Raw genomic sequence first — 24,157 nt, forward strand, 5'->3', positions numbered from 1 at the left:
CACAGTAGACATGCACCTGATATATGAACTTCTGCCAGCAGTGCATTTTGGTTTTCCCCTATGTGGTCAGGAAATACAAGCAGCTGCGTTATGATTAGCTTGAGCACATACATGCTGAGGTAGCACCTACTTTTGGTTCTTTCTTTCAGGTGCATCCAGGCAGGAAAAGTCAGTATTTGGGCCTCTGTGTAGCCAAACTAGATCTGCCGTGACTTACTGCCTGCTTTTCAGATAAATGCTGAATACCAGAGCAGTTTATTTCCTTTGAAAAACACTTGTATAAGGTTAATACTCCCTAGTGAATCTTTGGTAAATTTGTACAATATCTAGTTTTGCTTTTCAGTTTTCCATATTCACAATGTTTTTTACTTATTTATTTACATGCAAGAAATTACCCAGGCTAGTATTTATGCAGCTTCCAGCCCTGCCGTGAGGGATATGAATGCAGAGCTATTGAACTTTATAGATTCGACTGAATCAAAGGAGCTCTCACTGTGCCAAACTCAGTAAGGTACAATTTTATATTTGACATATTAAAAAAATTATAGTTCTGTCATTCTTTGTTCTTCCCATTATTCATTTTATCTGGTTCTTTCATCAAGGATTAGTAAAGTATGGATCTGGAAAGTATTGAATACTGTCTACTGTTTAGCTTTGAAAGGATTTCTTCTCAGGAGAGTACCTTAGAATTTCTCCACAGCCTATAAAACCTACATAAAATCATGAATTTTCTTTGGCAATGTTTTATTTTAACTGAAGGAAAGCAAAATAAAGATACATTTAAAAAAAAAAAAAGTGGTCTGATGGGGCTTAATGGAGAAAGCAGACTATAAAGCTTGCTTTGGATCAGCTAGAATAGACTTGATTATTCCTAAGCAGTTGTCTACTTGCGTTCCTTTTTGAGAAATTTTGTGTTCTTCCAGATTGGATATTGCATATTCATAGCGCTATTTTAAAAAGTGGAACTGATTTAGAAATTCTTGCCTTGAAAAAAAAAGTCATAATTGGTTCCTTGCTCTCTCAGTTACTTACTAGTTTCTTCTTTTTTAACTCTTACATGTATAAACTGCCAAGAGTATACACATTACACATTCTGATTCTGGTTTTGTGAGTTAAATTATACACAATTAATGTTTTGGTAAATACTAAGTTTTGCCAATCCTGCATGTATCACACCAGTCTAATTTGTGAAGTAATTGCACAAATGAAAGTCAGAGGACTGGGCCCCATGGACCCAGATCCTTTTTTTCTGAGAACATTTCATGCGAAAAAGCTACATGCTGCTATCCCGACTTGTGGCCTAGAATTTAAGCCACATTTTTTGTGTAGGCTTATGCTACATTTTTTGCACGTAGGCACTTACGCTAGATTTTTACTTGTACTCCTTCCAGTCTTACAATTTTCATCCTCCAGGCATGCTTGGGGCCAGGTCCTGCAGGTGACTGATTGTATGATCTGTTAGAAAATGATGATAATTTTATATTTTTGTGATTAAAAATAGATATTAGAAAATTATCTGCCTTGGGACACTCTTAGCTACAAGCACAGCTGAACTGTATAAACTTGAGGGTAGTTGCTTCAGACCTCTGTGTGAAGGTAGCCATCCTCTCCCATTGATTTCCACGGGAATATTTCTCAATTAAAAAATACAGGACTACAGGTTTTATCTCTCTGGAAAAGATAACAAGTGCCTGAACATAAGTATCAGATGCCATTTTAGTTGTACAGTCTAACTGTCAACTAGTAATAGATTGGCACAAAGATCATAAAGGATGCAGACCAGAAAGAACAACCAGTGGATTTCAATTTTAACTGGAAAGGGGTATAGCAAGTGTGAGGACAATTTATTTTGCTTACTATGCATGTTCAGTACTCTGGCCTCTTCACGAAGACGCTTAGTAAGGCTATCACTGTCTCTGATTTAGATACCTATTCAGAAATTAGTTGAGAACGTCAAATTCATTGAGTGTATGAAAGAATGTTCATATTATTAAAGTATGTATTCATCAGTTACATTTCAGAGTAATAATACTGTTGGGTTTTTTTATTGAAGTATTGCTTTCAGGATTATCCTCTGCAATGAAGCTATAAAAACAGGAGAAGACAACATTCGCAGTAAGCAATTTCAGCTAAACAGCTGAGTATTAAAAATATTGCATGGTCACCTCTTGGGGGGTGACCCCATACTGTTCATCAGATTAGAGATAACACTTTAGAACAGTGTCTAACAAAATTGCTTTTCTTACCCAAACAGCTCTTCAAGCTCAGTATGTAACTACAAGTTTCAGCAAAAATGCACGAGTCCACTAGAAAAAAAATGCTTGCATTTGTTTGTTTTGAAATGAAGGTAAATACATAAACAGCTAATTTTTGTGTGTTCTCGTATTGTTATACCACTACAGAAAGTAGCTCTTGCATAGTCATAAAAAACAGAAAAACTTCTGTTTTTAGTATGGCTTAAATGGAAGAGAATCACTAGAAAGAAACTGAATTTCTAGTGAAGATGTTGTAGTTGTGCTGACCTGTGGCTCGCAAGGAGAGCACAGAGGGGTAGCCCTAGCAGACGTTCTCTGCTTTTTAAACTGGCTCAAAACTAGGGTTATTCTGAGGAAGCGAGGAGAGATACTGCACCAGAATTGCTCATCTTCATCACCATAAGAAAAGCTAAAGCAGACACCCTTTAGCATGGAGAAGATCTGACCAGCTAGGTGGTTAAGGTTCTAGGAAACCTGGAAAAGGCTTGCACACAAGTTATTCCAAGCAACTCAACTGAAAAGCTCTCCTGACTTCTTGGAGGGGAGCAAAAAATTCTACAAAGAAAACTCTTTAAGCCTGAAATCTCAAATTCTAGTTTTGTAGAAACGTGAGTAGCTCCAATTTTATGTTGATGTATAAGTGTTCTGATTTTTCTGCAGTATGTTCTCTTTTATATTAATTTTATACAAAGTGACAAGAGACTCCACAGTTCAATCTTACAATAGCAGAATTGTGTCAACATGATTTGACAAATAGTTGGATGCCTGCAAGTGTATGATGTAGCCATTGCTCTGTGTTTACCTTAGTTTAATAGCTCTATGCTGGTAAAAGTGAGGCAGCTCTGCTGGTAGTATAAATAAGTACTGCACTGTTGTGCCATTGTGCCATTAAATGAGGATCATATCCCATAGGAACAATACATGAAAAACTAACTTGATAGTGCTATACCTTCATCCTGAAAGTACTGGAGCATATTTTATAGGCAGTCTAAAGAATTGCTCTGTTAGGTTTTATGGGGATGCAGGATTTTTCTGTTTAAGTAGCCTGCAGGACCAAGGTCATGACATTGAATATAAATCTTTGTGTATATGTCTTTCAGACATCAGGCACTCAGTATTAAGAAATGCTAAAATTAAGATGGGGGAGGAGAGAGGGAAGGGGGCAGCGTTAAATTAAGGTTTTATAACTACATTCTGATATAAAAGGATATTGTGTACAGTTACATAAGAACATAGTACCAGAGGGAGTCTTAAGGCTATGCATATAGTGAAAGAGGTATCATTTCTCTTTGCATATTCCCAGAGATCTCCTGTTTCCAAGTCTCTTGTGCATAGCAGTATTCATTAAGCCAGTTTGTATGTCACCTATACCAAAGCTAAATGAGTCAAAAGTTTTTTGGTTTGGGGTGAGCTTTTTTGTTGTTTTTTTTTTTAATTGGTAAATCTATTCTCTGCAGTGATCTGCAGATATGGAAACCTGTAATTTGAGGAGGCTCTAGCCAGCTTTGGTATGTCTTGGTACGAGGAATAGCTCGTACCAGCTGTACGACAGGCAGAGGAAGACCTAGCTTCTGAATCCCTTCAGAGCCCTTATACAGTTAACCTAAACTGGTGTTCAAAGCATCCTTTAATTGTGGAGTACTAGCAGTAGTTAATCAGCACCTCTGTAGTTAGATGGCATTTTGGAAGGGCAGTGATTTTTCTTAAGGTCTGTGAGGCCTATATGGCAGAATCAGATCTCATGTGATAGAAGCAGGTGCCTAGCATCTTCTGAGGAGATAAGGCTTGACTTATATTTAAGGAATAATATTTGTGGCAGGGAAAACCATATGTGCGGTCTGATAAAGATTAAGTGGCAATATTTATTGAAGGTTCCTGATAGACATGTTAAGCTGTATTCAAGGTGTACTTGAATTATTTTGGAAAATGTTCATGTGTCTTGTCACTGGAATAAGAAACATCTATTTGGTTCCTTCCCTCTTTTGAAGTTTTGAATTATTCATGTTACTGCACTCTGGATTTCCACTGATGTCGCCTGGTAAGGAAATAATTGCCAAAAGGTAAACTCTGAGAGTAGATGAATGTTGAAAGGCTGAACATAGGTAAATGTGAATACCCCAGGAAGTGGCTGGCATAGGAAAATTCAAACCTAGTCCTTACTCTCAATTAAGACCTCTTTCTGTTGAAGCCAATGGGGACTGTTCCAGCATTCTTGATTCCTAGATTTGATGCACATCGCCAGCATGAGTGGAAATAAAGGTTTCAGCAATGTTTGACTAAGATCTCACTATATGTCAGGATACTAGAATTCAATCAGTATTTGTGACATGGCATTTGGTATGTTGGGTTTTGAACAGTTCTCATTATGTAGCCTGTTTTTCACCAGCAAGACAGTACGGAGAAACCCTTACTTCTTTGTTTGGGTTCCCAGCACAAGAGCTTTGAGGGAATCCAACAGGAGCAGGTTTTCCATTTCTGTCTGGTTCTTAAACTGAGTTTCTTTTTGACTGCACTCAATACAATAGTGCTGCTTGCTTCTGCTGCTCTGCCATCTAGCTTTCCTAATACTTTGTCAATGACTGACATTTTAGAGCTAGCCTCAGCATTTTATCTATTCCTAGTGCTCTGCTAGCATACATTTTTCATTTAAAAATGGTGCTGGTTTGCTGACAACATATGCTAAGTCTGTCAGCACCATAGTAGTACTTTAAACTCTGTAGTTTTAACAGGTCAGTCTTTCCCTGCTTTTATTTTATGCTTCTTATCTCCATATACTCTTCATTACTCCCATTTTGGCAAAGCAAAATGAATCAGTCCCTGGGGAAGATGCACTAAAATTACTTTTTAGACACAGAAACATTAAGAAGTGAAAGGACATTGTAAGCTCTGTGCAGTAGAGGATGGCTGAAGACATGTTTTACAGCCAGCAAAGTAGGTAGTGAAGCCGGAGGAAATCCCCAGAAAGAATATACTGGGAAGGAGGACTGGAAACAGTTGAGAACGGAGCTGAAAGGAGAAGGTGAGTCCGATCCCCTGGTTTAGAACAAAAAGTGGAAGAACAAGAACATGGACTCCATGTAATAAGGAGAGTTTGTTGTCAGTCTGCCATGTAATTCTGGGCTTATTTGTTTCCTTCACATGATGAATCTGCTCCATTCAACTTGATAAATGGTTGGGATTTTTTCATTTAATTTCCCAGAAAATGAAATTGTATTGGGAACAGTTCTAAAGTCATTAAAACAGTTTTCAAATGGGAAAACTGGTTAGATTTTGTTTCAGAAAGGAACATAGGAAAGAAGAGACCCTTTCAAATTGTCTCTGCTACAAGCACTTCTTAAAACTCTAAACAGACCTAGATAGACCCTGGAACTGAGGAGAAGGAAAGGCAGCAAGTTTGAAAGGTAGAAGATCCCTATTCTCCACCTGTCAGGTGGGCCATGTTTCATGGTACTGAGGAGTCACTGTAAGCAGAGAACTGTTTTTGGAGGGGAGTATAAGGTAAGGAGGAACACAGTTGGTCAAACCAACCTCTTGGAAAAGAAGTCTGAGCGATGAAGGAAGGGAAATTGATATCTGTGTTGCACTTCGAAAAAGCCAACAAGTTTGGAAGCTCTTGTGTAGAAACTTACTTCCAGGATTATTGTAAAAATGTGTTGTGCCTCATCTCACATCTCACTAAAGACTAAAAATATCTTTAATCGCTGAAAAATCATCAACTATATCAGCTCATTGTCTCCCCTTTCCTTCCAGGCCTGAGAGTGTATTCCAAAACGATCAGTCTGCTTAGCAGCAACTGAAAAGGGTGGAGAAAGAGAGGGATAATTTTTTTATATGCTTCTAAAGCAATTTTCAGTTAATGAAAAAGGTGATTTTTGAGAATGCCCTCTCAGCCTAAATCCCTCAATTAAACAACCTCATGCTTGCTTTGCAAAACGATTCATGTGCCTAATGCAGGGAAACTTCTCTGTGGGATGAGGGAGTAGAAAGGACTTGAGCAATATTTCAGGTCCCATATACCATTATAAAGCAAAGTACAAAATGGTAGTGATAATAAGATCTGGCACAATCCTTGCTTTGGACTGCACACCATATTCTGTGCTAGTGAATATACTTGCACAGGGTTAGCTAAATCAGCACCCCACCTTGCCAAGACCCATGTTAATAAGTAGCAGATGCTGTACTGGACGTGAAAAAAGGGGAATTTAGGTTGTGTAAGGGTGAGAAATACAGGCTCCAAACATGCTAATTGTTGCTAATTATTGAGCTGTCATGTTGGATAATTGTCTGAGGGATACCGTGTAGCCATTTCTGCATTAGGTCTCCCTCTGAAGAGCAAGAAATGTTTCAAATGGATTAAAGAGTGTGCTGAATCATATCCTTGGATTTGCTTTGTCACAAGTTCTAAAATGAAAATGCAGGATACAGAAGAGCTAATATTTTTATAGGTATCTTTATAATATACTTTAAGAGTCTGATTTTTATCAGCAAAGACAACCCTAGCAGTGTTCAAGATCTTGAGCATGAGCAAGGAAAATTGATTTACCAGGCATTTAGCAAACAGTAGGAGATAAAGGTGATAATGCACATTGCTGTAGTATGCAGAACTGCAGAAATTCGCATGGATGCTTCAAAAACCCAAACACAGAGCATATATTTGCTGTCTTGGGTATCCCTAATATTAAAAGTTTAAGGTAAGATTAAAACTGGCGGGTAGCAATACTACTGCATAATTAGCTCTGAAACATTAACTACAATATCTTAAGGCCAAATCAGAAAAAACAGAGTTTTTAATCTTTTGTTTTTAGGCCATGTATCAGAACAGGAGCTGGCAAACTCAGTTTTTCCAAGGCTGACTCAACATCTTGATTGGGAAAATCTGGTTCATTCGAATTCTGAGTAAAGCATGGTTACCTCGTATACTATCCCAGTGTCTATTCTTGTCAGCTTAGTAATATAATATACTGGCACCAGTGTATATAATTGAGGATGAAAATCTGTAAGAGGTTTAATATGAGGTACGCTCTGTTTCTGCATCTTGATTGCATGTTACAGACTGTTCCCTACAAGCTGTCCAATTTTCTGGAAAGAAAGGTGGTAGGAGAAAATGTCAAAATCTATGTTTAGCTTTACAACTCTGTAACATATAGATATCAAAGACCTTTATTAGCAGTAGCCAGTTCTTGAATAACTATTAAATCTAAAATCTAAAATCTCTGAAGTTATTTGCTCGTGCCCCCAACCCTTTCCTTCCTGAACCCTAGCAACTTATCCAGTCTCACTTGGGACCAGGTCTTTCTGTAGGAGCTGCAACTTTAATCACTTCTTCTGAGACTGGACATAGCAGAGAGTTGTCTTTTTTTAGAATTTTAATTTTTCTATTCTGTAGTGTTCACTCTGGATCTGGAGTATAATCAGAAAAACTGTAGTACTTGCTTGGTGGATGCTTGGCCAAAAGAAGAGGAATTTGCTGGTGCCTGGCATCTGTTAACTGAAGAGAATAAATAGATGATGAAGAATCTTGGAAGGCAGGAAACTGTTGAAGCTTGTTATTGTGTAGGAAATAGCAAGTAGTGCAACATAAACAGCAGCACTGAGGGAAAAGCCTTATGAACGAGAGTTGATTTTAGAGCCCTTATACCTTCAGCCAGTCACAGGAATAAGAATAAATTTATGTAAAGCACAAAAACTTCACAAAACTTCTGCACTTACTTTTAGAGATCTTAGCCTTACCTGAAATCTACTTGATGCTTTTCAGTCATGGTGACCTAATACTTAGAAATATGAAGTCACAAAGCACATTGCAGATCTATAGAGGAACAGTTGTTCAGCAAAAAGAAATATGTAAATAACACAGGTCTGGAAAAGTCTTTTATTGTGCTCTTAATATAGGAAAGATTGTCAGATAAAAGATTAATCAGAATGCTAGAGACTATACTAGTTTTATCTATTTAAAAAAGGAGAGAAAACAAACAACAGAATAATCTGTTGCTATGCAACATCATGCAACTAAGTTAAAAGTTGGCAAAAATAATTAACACAAAAGATGAGACTAAGCATGGTATGTATTAGGCCTGTCCTGAGCCACCTTAGCTGACTCTCATAAAGCACAAATTTAACAGTTGAATCGATTATTTAATGCACATTTTGGCAACATTTGCACAATAACTGGTCATGAAAATTCCCTTTGCTAATGAGTTTTATGTCAGTTGATATAGTTGTGTCTCATATTTTAATATCCCCCATGCTTTAGGACATACTGGATGTACCAAAGTAACGCTGACAAATCAGGTTGTTCGACTGTTAAGTTCTCTTTGTGATCCCTTTTTGTCCGTTGTGGCTTACGTTATCACACTACTTCTAATTTAAGCACTTATATTTCTATAGAAGGGAATAAAGGAGGGGGAAATTTGCAGGCTTAAGTGATATAGCCCAGAGGTAAGGGAAATAAGCATGCGATAAAGCAGGATCTAAAGCATGTAACTACGAGTGGTAATTGTTTCTATATAAATAGAAGAAGGAGGGCATGGGTTAATGAAGGACGAGAAAGTGGCGCTAGTTCTGTGTACTCTATAATTGTAACCTTTCTATCACAGCATGTGCTACAGGTGCAAAAGTTTGCTAGGAAAGGGTAACTGGTAAGGGAAGGGGCTGCGGTTAGGTAACCTGTACACAACACTTACAAGGAGATTGTTGCATACCGAACATAGAAGGCCAGGACGTCCTTGATTTGAGCTCCCTTTTCATTTTGAATGGGAAGGGATAAAAACAGCACAATAAAAATTATCTTCTTAATTTGAACCAAGTTATTGTGTCTGAAAAGGCACCCCTTTTGTGGTTGGAAAAAGCCAACAAAGAAAAAAGCCTGAAGTCATCCCCAGTTGCCCCTTTCTGTAGCAATAGAGACCTTAAAAGACAAGGAACTGGAATAAAGAATATCAGCAACTGCTGGGAAAATGGTTCTCTAAGGAAGTTCAGTACTGACTGAAATCTTGCTAGCTAGAGAGCAGCTGTCTTGAGTTTACTGCACAATATACTATTTCTCATACGTACAGCCTGCACCCCAATCAGAGGTAGTTATCTGAAAATATATTCTCAGAAATCTGTCTCTTCAGAAACAGAAACTACAAGGGCCAATGCAAGGCTATTAGGGAAAAAGAGAATAATATCCACTCTGAGATAAATACCCACACACTGTACCGGCTTTTCTGCTGAATTTTAGGAGCATATGTGTAGCAGGTAATCCCTTCATTCCAAGTGGGGCTATACAATGCCATCTTCTAGTGCAAATGCTTGGATGAGGAGCATTTTGTTGCTGGGATTGGGTTTGCTATAGGAGGTAGCTGGCTGAGTGGGATAGGTAATTGTTTATACATGTCTTTCCTCCTTAGTAACAGCTCTACATAGACACCATAAATATTTGCACATTAGCTCTGAAGAAGTTATTACAATGGGCTAGGTTAGCTCTGCCTCCAAACTCAGTATTCTGGAATATTTCAGTGCAGCCATGGAGAGGGATGCCACTACTTGACCTTGCATGTTACAGACTCATTTCAGTAACAGTTATTCTATCAGCTTGCTATCAAGTGTTGACTAGCTTTCATTGATAGCATGATCCAGTAAGCAAACAAAAAGAGGCCTGAGTGCACTGGAGGGACCTTTGCCAATAGCATGAAATTTGTGTGTCACTTGTATTTGGGTGACTGATCTGGTCAGCATATAATTGCCTCCAAACCTTTTTTAGAAGCTGCTCTTAAACATTGTGCAAAAGATGCAAAGCAAATGGTAGAGTCTGCATACAGAAAAAAGTGGGGATGAAGCTACACAGCGCTATGAATGCACTGATAGGTATTGTGTTAGTACTTAAGAGAGGTTTTCAGCAGCAAGTATCAAGAAAGAGTGATAAACTTTATGAAAGTGGATGTCATGTGTCACCAAATCACTAGCTTTGTATCTAGGGAAGAATGAGGATGTTTACATGGCAATGGTGAGGCTATTCTACTTCACCTTATGAGGAAATAGTGTTTCTGAGACTGTATGCTAGTTTACCCTATCAGTCGTTCTCCAGTTAATTTACAGAAGAGTTTCTTTTAAATCAAATCAGATTACATAGATGAGAGACTTGTGATAGAATAAAAAACCTGAGGAACTAATGTGCTAATGATTACTGTTTGTATTTTATAGCAGGTTCAAGAAGGTTTATGATGGGGTGTAATGCACTGCTGGATGCAGTGTCTTAAACATCTGTGTAGTGTAAGCACTGCGGTCAACAAAGGCATGCTGGTATCTTCTCAAGGAACCTTGGAGGAGTTGATAATCAGGTATGATACCAAGGATGCAGTGACATTTGGGCACCTGGCCCACATAGCAGGGAGGTCAAAAGATCCTCACTGACAAGCCTAGGCTAAGTAGCTTCCTCCTCCAACAGACTGCTTCTGCATGTTGCAGAAGGCAAAATCCTAGAACCAGTGCAGGCTGGATGCAAATCATTGAAAAGTTCCCAAGGGACAATGTGGTCAATCCTGTAGCAAGGCAAATACACAGAAGCTGAGATTGTGCTAGCTTCCATTGATTTGACAACAATCGTGGTTGTGGTAAGCTGATTTGGACTCTGCATCCTTACAGAAAATCCTTGACTATTCAAGAAAATGTTAGTAGATTTTAGAACTGCTTCATGTGAGTAAAAAGTGAAGTTCAACAGAATGGTACTTTCAGTGGGGCAGCTCCGGGAATATATCTTATGTAGTCTTGTTTGTGCTATTCTGTAAAGTGATGTATATGATCACCACAACCTTAAAAAGAGCATCTGATTTTTCTGAAGTGCAGGAGTCACTTATTCTCTCCAGATAGTCTAAAAATGCTAAATGGACCATGTAAGAACTCTTGATTATAGCCACACAAAGGTTATCCACTCCAATTTCTGACTTACAGCTGCTGGAACAGTGATTTGTGCTTCTACAGACAGCTCTTGATTTAGCTGTCAAATGAAAAATTAAGGTTGCTCTGAAAAACAGTAACAAAAGACAAACTCTGTGTCTAATTGCCCCTCTCTATCTGTCAGTGGAACTGAACTCTTTGTTCGAGAGCTTCCTGTTTTGGGGGAGTTTGAGTGGACCACCACTGATGATCAGTGACTACTGAGAAACAGAAACCAAGGGTGATCACTGGGAGGCTTACAAGAAAGCGGTACAGTGGCATCAAGCTCTCTACCAGATGTGCTGAGGTTTTGTGCTTGTTTTGTCATGTGGGGTAAGTCTTTGGGAGTTGGACAGAAGGTAGGTCTGTGGCTGGAAGAGTTCTGCTATAGCAACCCCAGCTTTCCCCCGTCTGCATGATACAGTGCGACAAGTTGATCAGTGGCAGTCTTCTGACCATATGTTCACCCAGGCATTACTGACAAAAGTCCAGCTGTGACAGGCCAGAGGGGTTGTCCATTTGAACAAAACACGAGTGCCCAGTTCCTATGTGGTGAGGTGGAATGGGATTACAGGAAGCACAGTTACTTCCCCGAAGGGCTTCTAAGGCTGAAAAGATGCTCTTGATTGTATGCAATATAGCACCCAGCTCTTTAAGATGTCAGCCACAAGTAAGACTGCTAGTAGGCCACCATTCTGAGGGAAGACACAGGTCTATCTAAACTATCTTTGACTGGAGAAGCATTCAAGTCAAAGGATGCACCTAGCAGAAACATGTTGGGTCACATACTGAATAGCAGAGTAGATTGTGGTCCTTGATTCACGCACACCTCCATAATGGTGCCATCCTCAACTCTGAGGAGTCTGCTTTAATGACATTAACAATGATATTTAATATTATAATAGTCTCTAATTTTAAATTTACATCTTATTATAAATAATAAACTGCTGACTGTGGCTCAGAGGTGAACCTACCAAAACTGCTTTTGCTTATGATCTAAACAGGATTAAAATTTTTGCTCCCACATGCACCCAAAGAAATTTCAGAGGCAGAAATGAAATGTGAAAATGAGATGAGATTACACAGGGTTCTCTGATGGATGTGGGTGTGGCTGTTTTGAGAGTTCTGTGTCTTCAATTATCCACTTTTTCTCAGACAATTAGTCCTACAGTAAGGACAACAGAACAACACATATGCCTATATTTTAATACCATAATTGAGAGTATAAACAATTGACTTAAACTGGCAGTGAATGTAAATGTGTGTTAAGATTGTATTATGCAAGGCAGACAGGGAACATGTTCATTATATGTGGGCAGTTGCCTACAGCAAAGGGACAGTAAGAGGTGATTCAGTGGCATCAGCGTTTTGAACTGCCACAGCTAAATCTGCCAAAGCTTGTCTGTCTGAGACGTAGGTCTTATAAAAATTACTTTTTGCCTCCCTAGCTGCTTTTCTTATACCAGTATAAGTACTGAGAAGGTCATTTTATACCTTTCTTTTTCCCTACGCTTACAGCTAAAACAGCAGAATTTTGTATAGTCCTTTCCATCTAATAGAGTGAGAAACTAAATCTTCCTTCTAGTTCTAGTAGTATTGTCTTTATGCATACAATATTTTGCTTAAAATCCTATGTGAATGTGAAAAGATACACAGTATTGCGCAAAACAGGAGAAAAAGTTATGGTACATAGATTTAGGCAATTAAAATCTTTGAGCCTCTTCCCTACTGAAATAAACAGGAGTTGTACAATCGTCTCTTAAAGATGCAGGACTAGACTCTAAATTATCCTATAAAGCATTAGGGCTCTATTAAAGAAAAGTACTTTCACAAAGGAGCTGAAAAAAAAGCTGCCAGTCTAACTTATTCCATACAACCAAGAGGGTGATTAAATGTTCCAAATATGCAGAAGTCAAATGTCCCATTTCTGCTTTAAATCTTTTCCTTTTATAGGCTGAGTGTTATACTCCCTGCTTTGAAAACCTGTGCTGTTTAGGAACAAGAATTTATTTACACTTTTAAAAACTTGCAACTAATCTTGGATGAACAGTCTAAATTAACCTTTGGCAGAGAAGTTGTAATTTCTAGGCCAACGTACAACTGCATTTTGCATTACTTCAAGAATATTGGGTACTTTGAGGGGTTAAGAATGAAATATTTTCCATGATTCATATCTCTCTTAGCTTGAAAAGTCAACAATTCAATTCCAATGTAGCCAAAAGGGGTTTTCAGTCCAAAATGTCTCGTTGCTTGCAGTTACTTTGGGTTCTTGCAGTTAGGGTTTTGTATCACAATGCATTAATGCATGAAAGCAGCTGCACAGTGAGTAATGCCACGTGTTTGAACCAAAAATAATTTGTGTATGTTGTTGCTGCACAAACAGTTGTACATTTTGGTTGCTCAAGATAATCTCTGTATTAGAACAGCAGAGAGACAGATGGCAGAATTAGATGCCTGTTGGTAGAACTGTGCTGGGGAGCTGGTGTGTGCCTGCTTGCACCACCTAACCATTTCCCAGCCTTCTCTGTGCTGGCAAGGATGCTGAGTCCTATTATTTATACCCATGAAAAAGTATAACTAAAGTTATTATGGTAAATGTACTTAGGCAAAATGGAAACAACTTGTATTTTCCCTGAAACAAGGATTTTGGAACTTGGACAACTGACCTGGAGCTTTAGGGAGGAAAGAAAGGCTATGCTAGCTTAGAATCAATTCCATCTTGCAGACATATCTATGGGAGAGGAAAAAAGATCTGAAAATGGTATGTTTTCCAACTTGCTGAGTTCCAAATCCATCTTCCACTTACAGGTTAGTGTTCTGTGGCCCACTGAAGAGTCTATGCCCTTCAAGAGACTACACAAAAATTAATTCTGATCCACTTCCTGCCTGGGTACCTACAGTGGCTTGTCTGTGGATGACTCCTTCATCCATAATTAAAGTAGTCTTTGGGTCTCAAAAACACTTGCTTCCAACCTTGCACCTTAAGCTCTGCTCTCAATCCTAAAGCAAACTATACAGGCTGAGTCAGAGATTATGTCTAAGCTTTTTATTGTTTCTTACGTGAAGCCAGTTCTGTGGCCTATATCTCGTACCATGCACACTATTAGCTCCCCGGTGCTCTACTGCAGCTCACTAGATTTTTAGCTGGAAACCTTGGAGTCTGGATTTCTAGCACATAAGTAGCTGAGAAGTAATTTAGGAAGCTGCTCCTAACTATGCTCTCTCTCTGTCTCACCCTCCCTTTTTCCACTCCCCAGGTCGGACTTTGGTTGATTGCATGAGTGCTCCTCTTCCACCTCCTTTCTTGGACACAGCCTAGCACAGGTCTCAGCTGCGATGCCTGAGGAACAGAGTCAAGGAAAAGTGTTCCTGCTCCCATTGCAATTGGACTCCATTCTCTGCAGGGAAGTACATTCCTACTTCTACCTTCCCATCTGTGCTGTTCTGAAGTCAACTTAGCATAAACTGTTGGTGAAGTACAACATGATGGAAGAGCACCCATTTCAATGAGAAGATAGCAAGACTGCTAACCATCATTTCTCAAAAAGCGCTAACAAATGCCTTGGGCAAGTTCTTTCTCTGCTTTTCAAGCTTCAGCAGAGTGCAATGTGCTTACCTGTCAACAGCCATGACTGACAGGCTTTGGTTGCTGCCACTTGCTGCCTTTCAGCTGGGACCAGTGTTTGCAGTCAGCCAGCTCAATTTAAATTACCAGTGGAAATGGGAGGCCCTGTTCCTGCGGGTAAGTGTTGATCTCATCTGACAGGCTGTGGTTGCAAGTGGTTGTTCACTGCCAACGGAAACCTGTACCGTATGTGCCCTGATCTGAACATAATAGCAACATGTTTATATGATTGAAAAAACATACTGAGTTATAGTACTAGTAGATCATTTATCATAGATCAAATTATAATGTGTTTATAACCAGGTAAATGTCTAATGATGTTTTCATAGTTGTCTGCTCTTACATCTGTTAATATATTATCATTAACTTGTAGAATTTATCATGCATATATGTGCTTGCTGGTCATCTTTCTTCCAAAATGAAGCAGTAATCAAACACTGACAGTGGAGGAAAGGGGGCTGAGACCCTGCAGCTGGGAGCACACAAAAAAAAGGCAGGAGAGACTCAGAGAAGCATTTTAGTGCCACCTTAGGAAGCACTTAAGAAAGGGAGCTTTTCAGTCCAGAGAATTAGCTTGATTTGTGAGTAAAGAAACTGCCTGCTGTTGTATCTGTTCCTCATGGGAAATGAAAAGGATTAGGATTAGGATTATAATTAGGATTGTAGCTGGACTTTTTTATCAACTTCTGTTACAGGTGAAGAACCCAACTATTGGCTAATTATTTGAGCCAACAGTGGTGGTATTTGAGTACTTTTTTTTTCTTATTATTATTTCAGATATAGCCTCTGTTTTTTTTACTGTGTGTGCCTTTGTCCCTTTTCTTTCTTTGAGAGACAGGAAAATACAAACATGCCCATGGTAAAATTTGCAGTGCATTGGCCTTCCATTGTGTATGGGATGACAAGTAGTTGCAGCTCTGGCATCTCATTTGTGCTCTCTAGACCCATACTGTCAGTAAACAAAAAACTGCTGTGTGCTAGCAAATTTTATATTGCTATTTTTGCCAAAATGTTCTTGTTTATGTGATCTCTCTCTGCCAGGTGTGTCAGTAATAATGGCATTAAAATGAACTCTCTTCTACGTTCTATTTGAAGTAGTAAGCTCATTTATTTTTCTTGAATTTTTATTTATTGTAAAATTTTGGTGATGTTATCATTTAAGAGCTTTCCTTTTCTAGAATAATAGCATAGTTGTGTGTGTAAACAAAAATGTGAGAATGTAAAGAGCTGTTGTAAAGTGGAGCTAGAGAAAAAAATATGCTAATTTCATTTGCTATTAAAGGCTTTGGAGTTTCTGCCTCTCTTTACCGTAGTATTTTGTTTGGACTAAGTTTAATATACTGTTTTGCTGTAGACATTTCAAGTCTCTAGTTTTTTTGGAGAGCCTTAAAGATCCCCAACAGCCAGCATCCTGTACCTAAGACTTAATTCTTAAACCTTATTTCATAGCACATGAACAAGTGAATTAAAATATTCATACACATGGAAAAAGGATTAAGATTCCTCAAGAGTATCTAGGACAGTACTTGTGTGCCTTCCAAGAAAATAAGTGGTAACTATTAACACATGAGAATTGCTCTCTTAATTTAGATAGAAACTTTGACATCTAACCCTTCTGGGCTTCCAAGCCCAACTTCAGACCTGTTAGGCATAGACTCTTCCCTGTGGGGTGCACAGGGAGGGTTTGGTGACTAAAATGGAATCCCAACCATCAGTTTGCAAATTAGAGAACTAATTACAGTTAGTTAATAAGGCATCCTCATTATTTCTTTGCATCAAATCCTTCCTGTCTCTTGGGCTTAGGCCTCTCTTTTCACTTAGGATCCACAGCCTAGAAACCTCTCTTTGTAGATTAACCTCAAACTTTCTTTTGAAGGAAGAATGAAAATCTGTTCTTTATATAACAGCCTTTTGACTAGCCTGTCCAACAGGTTGGTGAATGTCCTCCTAAGCCTGGAAAGTGACTGAAGAGAAGGCTGCAGGCCATCGTGGAAAGTGGGCACTCTGCCCCCCTGCTTTATTTTTTTGAAGTTGTGCAAACATGCAGGGTGGGAAAAACACATCATTCAGTAAGCCCGAGGATGAACATCAGAAGGTATGTGACAATTTACTAGCTTATTGGTTGTCATCCATCTGAGATGGAGAATAGCTGTCTCTGATTCTCAGGTCCCAAACTGTGTTAGCATTTTATATTAAATAGTAACTGAAGTAATATATTTAGCATTGGGAGCAGGAACTAGAACTGGCACCACTACCATTCCTGGATGCCAGCTTGTTGCTATGTTGCTGTTACTTACTGTTTCTCAGGCTATATGCATCTTTCATTCATTGCCGTTCAGCAGCAGAAACTGAGAATGACTCCCCCCTGTCCTCTCCACCTTGATTTTCATGCAACAGTATCCCTGGCCTAATCACAGACACCAAATCAAACTTTCAGAGGGTTTTAGATTCAGAGAAATCTTGTGAATCCCAAGCCCCCTTGTATGTGAAATAGTCAAGAAGTTTTGCAGCTTGTTCAATATATTAGTGCTCTTGGCTATGCTCAGTTATGGACTATTTTCAGTCATCGCTTTAGCGTTACTAGTAAAAATACACGTGCATGTTGACTCCTGGTTGCCTAAACACATAGTAAGATTAGTTGATGTTTTTACATCTCTGCTGTTCTTACTATCTTGGACTTCAGTATCTATACGCTATCTAATTTGCAATTCAGATGTCTGCTCTTTTTTTTCTTTTTCCCTGCTATCCTAGGGAAACTCAGCCCTGTGCAAAATGAGGTGCACCTGGAAACATTTGAAAGCCAAGATTCAGACAAAAGCTTTGGAGGTGAGGGCTAAGAACTTAGGGATTTCAGGTTCCAGGATATAGCACAGTAATATGGGGATTTTGAAAATCTTGATTTTTGGATTCAAATGCCTGAATTCCATTTTACTCTCACTTTAGGTACCTAAGTCTTGCTTTTTCCTTTTTTTTTAAACATAAAAAAAAGTTCTTCAACAAGTATTTTCATATAAGTCATAATTCTAATTCTTGCCAGTACCTGTAAAATTGAACACATTCAATAATAGTATAAAGAAACTCGCAGGAAATGAAAAAAATCTCTTTCGTTGTAGACAAAGTCTCAGAATGTCATAACGACAGACTGGATCTACAAAGGATCCAAATAACTATCATTTTTGGTGCACAACATAAAAATTTTTATCTTCAAAACTCTATCTCAGCTGCTGTCTATCTTTGTAGAATTTAAGCTCCCACAGTAAAGGCTCTCTTGCTTGGTTAAACAGGGCAGAATGAGAAATAGATGTTCCCCATTAATTTGAGGGTCGAGGACATCAAGATCAGTGGCTTCAGGGATGGAGTTAGTTGTAATAGTGCCAGTTTTGCTCCCTGAGATTTTCCTTATAAGAGACTGAGCTGGTTTTGGTTCTTCTCCTCACAGGTGGGAGTGGGAGGGAACAAAAGACAAAACCTGTCCCCATTAAGAAACACTGAATTAAGTGCACTGTCTTTTGACAGAATTTAACAGTTGGCTAAATTAGATATTTTTCCTCCTTAATTTGCTAATTTTGGAGTTCCCTTTGTAAAGCAGCTTGTTGTCTCAATGTGCACGAAGTATCTCAGTTGGGAACAAAGCATTTACTAGGCAGCAGAACATAAAAGAATACATGTGCTGCGCATTGAGCATGGCTATATCTATATCCCTTTCTCAGTTTAACCTCATGTGTTTAATCCCTAATGACTGAGTATTTCAGGGAACTGGGACCTATATAATCTATAGATTTGGAAATATGCTTTCAATTATGGATAGGTTTCTAGGCGTAACTTAAGAGAAAGAAAATGTTTTCTTGAGCAGAGGAAGAAGTGGTTTTCAATTTTAAATTGGTATTAAATCTTGATACATGATAGGAAAACAGTTTTTCTTATTGGTATGTTAATAGTGGATCTATTGAGTTCACACATTGTAATACTAATGATTTTGTGTGTAGTTGAGAATCATTTAGGGATGGTTATCTTGCTCAGTTGAGTTAAGGCTACAGTGCATTTCCCACGTAGCTGGATATATTGACCTTCTGTAGACACATTCTTCTGTGTAAGGCAGCGTAAAGGGTAAGAATGAACAAGATGAGAGAGGTGGAGCAGAAAAAATGTGAAAAAGGGGCTCTGGCCCTCCACCATCTGTTTAAGAACAACCCTGAGGTGTCAGATATAGCATTTGTGTTATTTATTCATGACGATCAGGTTTGTTTTTTCAGTGTTACAAACACATAATCTAAGGAAATGCTCCTTATCAAGACAGCAGCCATTCTTTTGATTACTGCTTGTGGAAGAATCACACTGACTACTGTCCAATGTGGCAGATAGTAGTAACTTATCAAATAGAAGCAAAAATATGGAGCTCTGAACTGCTGATTCAGTTACACTTTCAGAAAGCTGTAGCTTTTTAATAAAAATACACATTGTTCATACTGATTTGCACAAAAAATGATGTTCAAGCATTGTAACCCAATTGCTATGTCAGCTGTTTCCCTCCCATAAGAATATGTAGGCATATAAATCTAGAACTGTGCTCCGGACCCATGTATTGTTCAATTCTGAGTTCAACAGGCACTACCTGTTCAATGTTTCATGGGCTCCCAACTTTGCTCCTTCTTCATTAAGACAGATGTGTGAGTCTTGCTGCCAAGGACCAGCATTCCCTCATGAGATGGGGATATGTGGCTAGGAAAGTATTTGCTCATTTAGAGCTTTCTGAAAGAGAAGCTGCAACAAGAAGTGAAGGTGTGAGAAACCAGGAGACAGCAATGGAAGTCATCAGCCAAAATCCACAGGAAGAAGCAGGCTGAATGATTGAAGATGATCTCCCAGTAAGCTGTAAGTACAGTCCTGCATCCACTGTGGGCTAAAAGAGAATTCTTTACAGTGTGTTACATATTCCTGATTGATTAGAATAAGTGGTATCAGAACAAGAGAAATGAATAATGCAAATATCCCTACATCCAAACATGATGCAGAGAGCTATAAATGGAAGATTGTTCAAACCGATGTGTCAGCACCACAAATATAAGCTTGTATCCCACTTCAGGAAACTGGGAGAAAAAAGAATGAAAAGATGTGAGGAAAGATGAAAGGGAGTGAGCTTGGGTGTAAAGGGCTCAGACCATTTTTTACATTTGGAAAGTCTAATAAATAATGGGGGACTATGTGACCCAGTTATAAATGACAGCTTCAGCCCCTATCTACATTAAGATAAGGCATGCTAAAAGAACAAAGACATATTGTGTTTAAAACTGAACCACCTCAAAATGCTGACTGGGAGTATGAACTTGACCAACAAGTAGGAATACTGGCCTCTAATACGTGAACACGTCCAAGTGAAATAGTAGGGCACTAAGGCTCAGTCTCAATTTCATTATGGCAAATAACAATGTAATCAATCAATAATATGAACAAAAAAAGATGGAATTAACAACCTTCCAAGTGAAATGACTTGTAGGCAACTGATTTGTAGTCAACATGTTTGTTTCTATATACAAATGATTTCTATGTACAAATGATTTCTATATACCAAATGAATCAGAACAACATTCTTTGCAGCAGCTCTTCACAAAGGATAGCTGGAATTTTTTTAAAAACTGGGGCTCCCAAAGTGAACCTAAACAGAGGTAGTGTGGTTCTGAATCAAGAATGGATTCCTATCAGTTGTTGAACTGGCAAACTGTGAACAATTTTCAAAAAAAGCCAGGGGGAGGGGTGGTGGCAGGATGTAAAATCTAACTATAAAATATAAATTAGTCAGTCTAGTGCAACCTGGTTCATGAGAGAGGGGTAAAAACAAGTCTCAACTTCCATTAGGCACAGTACTGCATCTTTATATGAAGAGGAGCAGAATAGTGTTGAGCTGATTAGAAAAAAGTAACTGAAAGTGTATTCATGAGCACAGTATTAATGGATCACTTACTCAAAAAATAGCAAAGATGAGTGCATTGTACAAAAGGATGCAGAACTGGCTTCTTCCTGAGATATCTTGTTGCCTGATCCTGGTTTCTGTTAGCCGAGATTGTGCTGCCCTGCAGTCCCTTTACAGAGGTAGGTGGCATGTACTGCTCTCTTTTCTTTCAATGCATTCTCTGCAAATTATATTCCTGAACTCCTGACTGCTGTTCAGGTTCAAATACTGTGTCACAGCATAGCAGGATAAAGGGGCTGTTAGTTTTCCAAATGCAAAAAGGAACTATTTGAAATAACATACTGTAGAAAATAGTTTTATTAAGAAGATGATAAAAATAAATGACCCCTTTCCCAAGCAAGGCAAAGTAATGATACTAAGTTGGACTCAGCAACAGGAGCTGGAAAAGAATCTTTTCCCTATTTGGCTGGCCTTCTCACAGTTGAGTGCTTTCCATAAAGAAATATTGCTGGATTTCTCCATTTTTCCATTCCTAGACAATCTGATTTAGAGAGAAGTGTCTTAACCTATGTATTACAATGTCAGGACTTGCATTCAGTTTAACTTATGGTTCAAGGTGTTCCAGTGCTATGAGACTTCAATGGAAAATATCCTACATAAAGCCTCTGTTATGCTCAGGATACTTATTACTAGCATCCTTATCCAGTCTAACCTCAGCAATGGGCCATGCAAGAAAGGTAATCACTGTGATTGTTGTAACATGATTGTTGTACAGTGGAAGCTAGACTAGCCCATTTCCAAAAACTAAATAATATTTTGAGGTAATCATTGCTCAGACTTGTACTTGCGCACTGGTTTGTTAATTAGCTACATACTGTGTCAGCTTTTTTATCTTTTTATCTTTTTTTTTTTAATCTCTGACCAGAAGAACAATGTATAAGCTATTGTCTGCAGAAATTACCTAGTTTGGACTTTGGATATGAACAGTGGCAAAAAGCCCAAAGAAACCTGTCAGTCATTCAAACAGCAATAAATGGCACATATTTCTAGGTCTTATTGTGTTTTTGATGTCTATAAGCAGTGCTTAACCCTCAGTCTTGTAGGATTTGACATCTTTATTACAAATTGGGACATACAGGCTGTTCCTAACACTTGTTCTTCAAGTTTTTCAATGAACATTTTCTTCAGTGTTTTTTTTCCTCCCTGTATTTGTTAACCTAACGTCTGTCTTACCTTTGTGGCTGCTCTTCACTTATGTAGTTTCTTTTAGCCATAGGCTAGCTGAGAAGTATGATAGTATCAATATTTACTTGCACCAGTAAATATTCAGTCCTGCGCCAGCGTTTTTTAACTGTACTAGCTGTAGAGACAAGAACATGTTATATGCTTATTAAACACTCTCATTTTTGAAAAGTAAGTGGAAAGAAGAGCTACACCATCTGAGATGGAAGAACAGAGAAGAGAGATGCTCCATTCAGTTGCTAGCTGTCCTTAGAGTGAGTACTACATCATCTAGCTAATTCTCAGGCTTAAATATATTTGGCAACTCCTTGACGGTGGGATCATTATCTGAGGCTTCTCTGTAGAGCAGCATTATGCAATTGTACTGTTCAAGAGGATCATATTAGCATCAGCAGCATGACTATTTAGAATGATAAATGTGCACAGAAAAGATCTGGCACTGATTTATTTCTAAATTTAAATCTGGACAACAATTAGAAACAGAGCAAAACTCACCCAGAGAAGAACCTGAGTGTTTGAGTGTTCTTCCCAGGGAAGTTGCACTTTTTTATCCAGTGTTTTTATGCCTGTAGGGATAGTAAATAAGGCAGTGCTATTTTTGATCCTTCTTCTACCATCTTATTCCTTAACAATGGCTTCTGTTTTGAATCACATCGGAAATGACACACAATTTATTTATAATAAATGTTTTAAACGAAAATAACCATGATGCATTAAAGACAGCCTGTAGTTGGTTTTCCAAACAAAAATTAACTCCTCTTTCTCTTTTCTGTTTCAGTAATATGTAATAACACAAGAAAACAGGAAAGTCAAATTTAACCACACTACTAGAATTACTAGTGACCCAATTTCCCAGAAGGCTCATTACATACTACAAAAATATCTAGAAAGTCTATTTCATGTTTAAGATGACTTCTGTCATGTTTAGAAGATAAGTATCTATTTCTGATAAGAATATTGTACTGATATGTAAATAGGTTTAACCCAGTTCCAAAAGTCTGTTTCCACTGCAAATCTAGGAGAAAATAAGTAGGACCAAGTTAATAGGAAAAAAAAAAAAAGCTCCTTAGCTTACAGGAATGAAGTCTTTTGTAGTGAATCAGATCATCATTGCTTTGAGCCATTTGCAGGAACTCTGGTGTTGTAAAGATGATGTAAATTAGTCATTCTCCATGTTTAGACATCAATGACAGGTGTGGATTTCTGCCTGTTTTCTCACTGATATACAAAGAGAAGGGGCAGCAGCTTGAATAAGTCTGTAAAGACAGCAGCCTGTTAGCCAGAACACCTAATACAATACTACACATTCCTCTGGATAAATGTATCTAACAAACAAAATTACTTCTGAATATTAAAGTCAACATCTTTTGTGCTTTTGGGGGAAATGCAGCTATGCTGAAAGTGCTGCTACGGGTTTTAACATCAATTTCTATTTTGTTTGAACAAAAATATGTGGCTCAGAAATGCAGTTAGTTGTCAGAAAGCTAGGTGAGTACAGAATAATTATTCTCCATTTTAGGTATAGCCTTTCAATATTACTGTGTATTAAATTCTTCATGAAATAAGTGGTGGTTAAACATGAATGTTCCAACTGCTGGCTGGCTTATAAATTTAGGCCTGGCAAACAATTAGGAAAAGCAAAACTCTCCTAAAGAAGCCTGGGTACTGAATTCAGTAATAAAGACTGTTGCATGCCAAGCTTCACTACAATCCTCTATGGCATGGTAAATATACCATTATAGGTACTCTTTCTATTATAATCTTTTATCCCTAACAGTGTAAAAGGAGCAGAATTCTAACATTTTATTCTGAAGTCCTTTTTGTAAATGTTGTTAATCAATTCTTAGTATTAATGAGAGATACATTAAAAATACTGTGAACATGCATATTATTCATATTAACTCTATTCTCAGCATTTTACTGAACAGTGTGGTAACTTTGTCTGGTTACAGGCTAGATGAAGGAATATATCTATTCTTAAATCCCTCTGTAGAAGTGTGATTCAAAACCTGGAGCTATTTTACGTCAGATTTGAACAACAGTGAAGAAAGATAGTAGAAAGGCTGTTAAAACCTCAGCCACAAGGGGAACTCACTTTAGCATCAATTTTAAGGTCTACTTACCAACATCTAAGCTTCTAAAAGGAAAACCAGAAGGGGCAGGATTTTCAGACTGGAAAGCTGGATAACAACCGTGCCTGGAGAATCTGGACAT

The 24,157-nt window shown here is 38.2% G+C and overlaps 2 long non-coding RNA genes across 2 annotated transcripts; one reads left to right on the forward strand and one right to left on the reverse strand.

The window, feature by feature from the left end:
* Positions 1–402: 402 nt before the first annotated feature.
* On the forward strand, positions 403–11,472 carry LOC136992188 (uncharacterized). The gene is made up of 3 exons (XR_010884265.1): positions 403–511; positions 10,437–10,573; positions 11,314–11,472. It is a non-coding gene; the product is annotated as an uncharacterized lncRNA (long non-coding RNA).
* Positions 7,685–23,033, reverse strand: LOC136992189 (uncharacterized). Its single transcript, XR_010884266.1, has 3 exons — positions 23,019–23,033; positions 21,935–22,061; positions 7,685–7,743 (listed from the first exon to the last, which is right to left on the reverse strand). It is a non-coding gene; the product is annotated as an uncharacterized lncRNA (long non-coding RNA).
* Positions 23,034–24,157: the final 1,124 nt, after the last annotated feature.

The sequence above is a fragment of the Apteryx mantelli genome, chromosome 5 (assembly GCF_036417845.1).
Source record: "Apteryx mantelli isolate bAptMan1 chromosome 5, bAptMan1.hap1, whole genome shotgun sequence".
NCBI lineage: Eukaryota > Metazoa > Chordata > Aves > Apterygiformes > Apterygidae > Apteryx > Apteryx mantelli.